This window comes from Vicugna pacos, unplaced genomic scaffold, assembly GCF_048564905.1.
Source record: "Vicugna pacos unplaced genomic scaffold, VicPac4 scaffold_196, whole genome shotgun sequence".
In the NCBI taxonomy this organism is placed as follows: domain Eukaryota; kingdom Metazoa; phylum Chordata; class Mammalia; order Artiodactyla; family Camelidae; genus Vicugna; species Vicugna pacos.
Genome location: NW_027328875.1, coordinates 570,403 through 577,768, shown reverse-complemented (window position 1 = coordinate 577,768; position 7,366 = coordinate 570,403). Strand labels below are relative to the sequence as shown.

Sequence of the window (7,366 nt, the reverse complement as noted above, 5' to 3'; positions counted from 1 at the left end):
TTCTTCTCTGCCAACTGGGCATCGATGAATCAACACTATCCAGATACATTTCACAGAAATGTGATATTTGCTTAGCTCTTTGTTTCTATACAGCCTTGGTGGGAGGGATTGTCCGAAGACACCTGTTTTGACAGTGTGTTGATATCTCATTTGCAGTCTTTAAGAAGTTTAACAGAATTCATTTACATGTTTTGGGAGTATACGAAAATGAAGTTATTTTTTGAAACACACTGTATCGACCTAGAAGCCAGACTTGTCAATTTTGGTAACATTTTGTCAGCTCTACGGAAAACCTAGACAGAAAGAATGCAAACTTCCAGTCCAAACTGTTAAAGGGGTCATGCCAGCTCTTTACGGTTGAAGCCTCCGAAACCAACAGGAACCATGAAATAACTATTGGAAACATGAAATAACCCCCAACCTTGGATACACTTGTGCATGTGGTGCCCTTTACTCCCAGTGACACCTACTGGCCAATGTTGGCATTTCAAGGGGTAACATCCCTCTCTAGGAAAATACAAGAGGAAACAAACCAAATATATACATTTAGGTTTGAATCCAAAAGCACCTAGAGGCATTATAGCTAGGACAACCCTGCTGCAGTTATGCTAGTCTATTGAGAACCAGGTGTTCTTCTATCAGTGATGAGAACGATTCATCATCCGATCATGTTGGGTAAAGCCATTTAACGCAACCAAGTCTGCACCCCCATGATATAGTGCCCCCGGGGGCTTGACTCAATTGAAAGACGATCCACAGAAGCTGTGTCTTTAATGTCACTGGCAACTTTGACAGTACAGTTCACTTTCTGACATGTACTATTTACCTATACTGTCTTGAAAAACTGAGGCCTAATACAGATTCAAGTTCAGTCAAAGATTCCCCTGACTTACCACACTCCCTTCACCCCAGGGAAGACATAAACACAACATTTGCTGAATCTAGCGGAAGGCCATCGTTTCTAGGTGTGAGCTAAGTATTCAATTCCTATCGATTTCAGCCGAGACTATTTGACCTTGAAGGAGTTCACTGTTGTTCACAGAGTGTGAAGCTGGAGGAAGTCTGATTCTAGGAGGGGCTTGCTCTTCTCGTAATGGCTTCATTGCAGCTCAGGTACTGATCCTTCAAAATGGATGCCTGAGTGGAGGGGAGGGAAGGGCAAGTGCTTGCTAGCTAGGCCCAAACCTGGGAAAAGGCTTACCTGGGCTTGGTGAATTCTGGTCTGAATGGCTTGGGAATGCCCCTTGGGACGTGTGGATTCTCACGACCTCTTCCAAGAACAGGAGCGTTTTGATCATCTCTGCCATCTCTTCTCTTGCAGATGTCAGGGACCTTGGACCCATTCTTGGAGAAGAGAATTGAGGATCTTCCTCAAGTCCACGTTGGCACTCCGTATGTTTCTGCCAGTATCAGCGAGGATCAATAGGTCTCATGAATGTCTTTTGAGCCTGGTATCCTCTACAGCTGTCTCCACGCCAGTATTCTCCATTGTAGCAGAACATCTCTCATCCATGTGTTCGCATCTCTCCTCAATCCGTGCAGCCAGCTTTTCGCCCAGCTTCTCTTCGTGTCTCCCCTAAAGTCGACTTCACCAGGACTGGGCAAGTCTGAAAGGACCTCGGAGCCTCACCAGTAAGCTGATGACAGGCAGATCTTCCACTGTCTGCTCTGAAAGGTTCTGGAAACTGACCTGTGAACTCAGGTCTTTGGGCAGCAGCAGTATCTCGAACTTACACAGCTTCCCGGACCAAACACCTAAGCCAAGCTCCACAGAGGGCGGCAGCCCCTCCATCACACTGATCCACCCACAGAACTCTGCCCGGTTACCTAGGATCCAACAGCCACAACAAGCCTCGCGGTACACACCAACATTCCACCTGGAATCCAACCGGTACCTGCCATCCCCAATGGCTGCTGCATCTTGTCATTGTTGGGGGAGGGGCTGCATCCGACGAGAGGTGCCTAAGGTAAATGTGATTCTACCCACTAGCGTCCCATGGGCCTTTCTTCTTCCCTCTTACCTTTTGCTCAGATCTGTATGCACAGTACCAATGGAGGGAAGTGGGTCCCTTTTTAGTTGATGGTTTCACACGTCTTTAAACTTTCTAACAGTTCACAGTACACAGAGACCCTCTAAAGGAGACTTATGTTCCTATGATATCCATACACCCGGAATACATATGCATCGCCTGATTTCTGCTGAAACACCCGCACTCTCAGGACATGGATCCATTTGTTTCATGGGGGCTGAAATTCCAAGAAATGAAACCAACCCCAATGTGCACTTTACTGTCTGTCTCTTTTGCTCTTAGTACACTTTGGCAGATCTACGTGCCTTTGTTATAGGCTTCTTACATTTCTTCTCTACGTAGCGTAGAATATGGCATTCCTTCATCCTGTCGGAAGACATACAAGTCTACATCACGGACTAGGAATCCATTTGATTCCAAATCGGCATTTGGGTTAGGTCACGATATGCTCTTATGAATCAATATTTACGAATATGAATGCACGCCTCTGATTTCCGAAGACAAGTGTGCTGAGTACATGCAAGCCGCGATACTGGGTCGATGCGTGCTGAATGATCCTTGACATCACCTTGAGTATTTTCTTTTGAATAATCATGATTCCCTTGGTAGATGTCAGCCAACCGTACCGTTTTGGTGCTTGTTTGTTGGTTTGATTCTTTGTTGGTCTGCTTCTTGCTTGTTTTGCAAACACGTCAGGCCATGCAGCTCTCCTTTCGCTTCAAACAGAGAGTCCAATAAGCTGATTCACTTAAGAGAGTGCTTCCAATCACCTATGATTTCCTGCTTCCCTCTCCCATCTTTAGGGTTTTGATGTCCTCCTTGCCTTCTTCTTGTTTCTTCTTTGCCACTCATGCTCTTCTTGCATTTCCAATAATGGTTTTCTTCTTTCCATTTCATCTTGCTGCTTTTCTATTCAGGGGAGTATTCTCAACCTTCCTTTTAGAAGAAGTTTTGAACTGCTGAATTCTTTTAAGATTTGCCGGTCTGTGGAATTCTCTAGCTCTGCCGTTATTAGAAATGGTGGTCATGGGGCATAGGCTACCCTAGGTGGCAGCATTTGGCCATTCAGGATATGGTCTGTGTCCTGGCACTCCTCCCTGTCCTGCAATATTGCTGCCGAGATATCAGCTGAAACCCCTCTGGAGGTTCCCTTGTGACTATGTTGTTTCCTCCAGGTGCATTTTAAATCACTGGGATATTCGTGAACTTTGTTGATTTGAATCATACAGCTGCTGGTAGGTCTATTGGGATTCCACCTCCTTTGGATGCTGTGTAATCCCTGAATTCGCATAGATGATTCTTTCTTGGCTTTCAGCACGTTTCAGTCTGATTTTTCTACAGATACATTTTCAGACAGTTTTTGTTTCTTTATCTCTTGCTTTTCCATCTGGGACTCTTATGAACTCTAGTCTTTCATGCCCTGTCTTAACCCAGGATTCAACAGCAATGTTTCATTGGTTTGCACTTGCTTTCCTATGTCTGCTTCTGACCGAGGGATTTCTGTTCCCCTGACTTCACAGTCATTCACGCGTCCCTCTGCATTATCTAGTCTGCTAAGGGCTGAATTTTGGCCCTGATATGATCACATCCATTGAGTTTTCTGATATTTTTTGGCTCGTCTTTAGACTTTCTCTTCCCCTTTTCTGATATTCTGCCTTTTGTGATTCTGAGACAATGTTGTTCTTCAGGGTTTTCCAGACCTCCAATTTCAACACTTGGTCTGGATAGCGTTTTGCAGTCTAGTTGTTTGAAAGCTTATCTTCTGGGCCTTCAATATCTTTGGAACTGAAAATGGTACTTCCTGTTTCTTTTACTGTACTTCTTCATCTCTACTGGTCAGGTAATATCAGGTATCTAATGTAGACTTCTAGGGCTTTGTTAAGTGAAAATTTTAGACTCTTGTCTCTACGCAATTCCATGGGATTTCTGTGAGGACAACTTCTCCTAGACATTGATGCCATATTCTGTTCCTGTGTGTGTTGTCTGGTATATCTCCAATTGCTGGTGTTGCATTTGTTGTGATGAACATCCCATACTATTTCGATTAGCATAACTTCATTTCGGTTACGCATATCTCACAATTCTGAAAGTGCGCAGGACACTTCCTCTTGTGGAAATGAGGCTTCTAAAGGTTCTCAGCTCTGCATTCTGCTCTATGTCATTTTGGAGTGTTTAAAAAAAAGCAAACTGAGAGTGCGCTTGTGCTTTGTAGTGCCACGGGAATGTCCCAATGAAAGCAGTTCTTCCCAGAGCTTCTCTGTCTACTGAAACACCAGTGGAAGCTCATCCATGGATGTCACACATCAGGGCCTGCTGGAATGATCCCGCAGACCTACCTTGGTGTCCTCGGTGCCGTACCGTGCCGGTGCCATCCAAAATGTAGCATCCGCTTTTGGGAGATAGTGCTGAAGGAAATGCTTCCTCTTCTCACGCTGTGGACTTGGACCACTCTTCCTTGTCCTCTCATCCTTGTGGCACGGGTGCACGAAGGCAACCACAGAGCTGTTGCGCATCCTGTGCCTCAAACCAAACCATAATCCCAGCCCAGGTTATGAATGTAGCAGATCCTAAGGCTTTTCATTCTGATTTCAAACCCAAGGCCCCCTGGATCCCTCAGACCAGATGCACGATAGCTCTGATTCAGCCCCACACGTGCTCTATTGGCAAGATGCCCAATTGGTCCCTGGTCCTGCAGATGCACTGGGTGTGGCCATGGGACATATCGGTAATCTCAACCGCGCGACCAGTGTGGTTGCTTTATCATTGGTACACAGTTCGGTTTGCTCTCTTGATTCGACCCACCACATCCCACAACGCACTCCAGATCCCTGAGACTCAGCGTGTGCCATCATCCGTAGCCCTATCCCTCACTGACCGTTGCCTCTGCTACCTCAAATTTGGCAGCTCGGATCTTGGTCTCAGAATCAACTGTGGGGATATTTTGCGCTGGATTCTTTGAGTTCTGTCAGCCAAGCATCTGCTGTGCACTCTTGTAAATCTCAGCACATCACCTTCAATCCCATGTCTCCTGTCCGCTTGAGAGTGTGCGTCCAAGGTAAACAGAGTTTCACCCTTGTTGCTCCATCACCAGGGGTCAGACCCTGCACTGGTTTCCATTCCCTGCTTTGCCTTCTCCTGCTTCCAGGTGTCCTGAGGCCTCATCCTGTCTTTGGAAGTAACAGGCCTCTCTTCGGCAAGTGTCCTGTGCCAAGGGCTGGGTGAGTGGATGTTTCCATTGCTCTGTACCTGGGAGCAAGTGAGTGCAGGTTGCACTTCTTCTCTGCCAACTGGGCATCGATGAATCAACACTATCCAGATACATTTCACAGAAATGTGATATTTGCTTAGCTCTTTGTTTCTATACAGCCTTGGTGGGAGGGATTGTCCGAAGACACCTGTTTTGACAGTGTGTTGATATCTCATTTGCAGTCTTTAAGAAGTTTAACAGAATTCATTTACATGTTTTGGGAGTATACGAAAATGAAGTTATTTTTTGAAACACACTGTATCGACCTAGAAGCCAGACTTGTCAATTTTGGTAACATTTTGTCAGCTCTACGGAAAACCTAGACAGAAAGAATGCAAACTTCCAGTCCAAACTGTTAAAGGGGTCATGTCAGCTCTTTACGGTTGAAGCCTCCGAAACCAACAGGAACCATGAAATAACTATTGGAAACATGAAATAACCCCCAACCTTGGATACACTTGTGCATGTGGTGCCCTTTACTCCCAGTGACACCTACTGGCCAATGTTGGCATTTCAAGGGGTAACATCCCTCTCTAGGAAAATACAAGAGGAAACAAACCAAATATATACATTTAGGTTTGAATCCAAAAGCACCTAGAGGCATTATAGCTAGGACAACCCTGCTGCAGTTATGCTAGTCTATTGAGAACCAGGTGTTCTTCTATCAGTGATGAGAACGATTCATCATCCGATCATGTTGGGTAAAGCCATTTAACGCAACCAAGTCTGCACCCCCATGATATTGTGCCCCCGGGGGCTTGACTCAATTGAAAGACGATCCACAGAAGCTGTGTCTTTAATGTCACTGGCGACTTTGACAGTACAGTTCACTTTCTGACATGTACTATTTACCTATACTGTCTTGAAAAACTGAGGCCTAATACAGATTCAAGTTCAGTCAAAGATTCCCCTGACTTACCACACTCCCTTCACCCCAGGGAAGACATAAACACAACATTGGCTGAATCTAGCGGAAGGCCATCGTTTCTAGGTGTGAGCTAAGTATTCAATTCCTATCGATTTCAGCCGAGACTATTTGACCTTGAAGGAGTTCACTGTTGTTCACAGAGTGTGAAGCTGGAGGAAGTCTGATTCTAGGAGGGGCTTGCTCTTCTCGTAATGGCTTCATTGCAGCTCAGGTACTGATCCTTCAAAATGGATGCCTGAGTGGAGGGGAGGGAAGGGCAAGTGCTTGCTAGCTAGGCCCAAACCTGGGAAAAGGCTTACCTGGGCTTGGTGAATTCTGGTCTGAATGGCTTGGGAATGCCCCTTGGGACGTGTGGATTCTCACGACCTCTTCCAAGAACAGGAGCGTTTTGATCATCTCTGCCATCTCTTCTCTTGCAGATGTCAGGGACCTTGGACCCGTTCTTGGAGAAGAGAATTGAGGAACTTCCTCAAGTCCACGTTGGCACTCCGTATGTTTCTGCCAGTATCAGCGAGGATCAATAGGTCTCATGAATGTCTTTTGAGCCTGGTATCCTCTACAGCTGTCTCCACGCCAGTATTCTCCATTGTAGCAGAACATCTCTCATCCATGTGTTCGCATCTCTCCTCAATCCGTGCAGCCAGCTTTTCGCCCAGCTTCTCTTCGTGTCTCCCCTAAAGTCGACTTCACCAGGACTGGGCAAGTCTGAAAGTACCTCGGAGCCTCACCAGTAAGCTGATGACAGGCAGATCTTCCACTGTCTGCTCTGAAAGGTTCTGGAAACTGACCTGTGAACTCAGGTCTTTGGGCAGCAGCAGTATCTCGAACTTACACAGCTTCTCGGACCAAACACCTAAGCCAAGCTCCACAGAGGGCGGCAGCCCCTCCATCACACTGATCCACCCACAGAACTCTGCCCGGTTACCTAGGATCCAACAGCCACAACAAGCCTCGCGGTACACACCAACATTCCACCTGGAATCCAACCGGTACCTGCCATCCCCAATGGCTGCTGCATCTTGTCAGTGTTGGGGGAGGGGCTGCATCCGACGAGAGGTGCCTAAGGTAAATGTGATTCTACCCACTAGCGTCCCATGGGCCTTTCTTCTTCCCTCTTACCTTTTGCTCAGATCTGTATGCACAGTACCAATGGAGGGAAGT

At 46.4% G+C, this 7,366-nt stretch overlaps 1 long non-coding RNA gene across 1 annotated transcript; it reads left to right on the top strand.

The window, feature by feature from the left end:
- Window positions 1–1,785: 1,785 nt before the first annotated feature.
- Window positions 1,786–6,848, top strand: LOC140695355 (uncharacterized). The gene is made up of 5 exons (XR_012071079.1): window positions 1,786–1,967; window positions 4,935–5,085; window positions 5,176–5,248; window positions 6,346–6,416; window positions 6,625–6,848. It is a non-coding gene; the product is annotated as an uncharacterized lncRNA (long non-coding RNA).
- The last annotated feature ends 518 nt before the right edge of the window (window positions 6,849–7,366 follow it).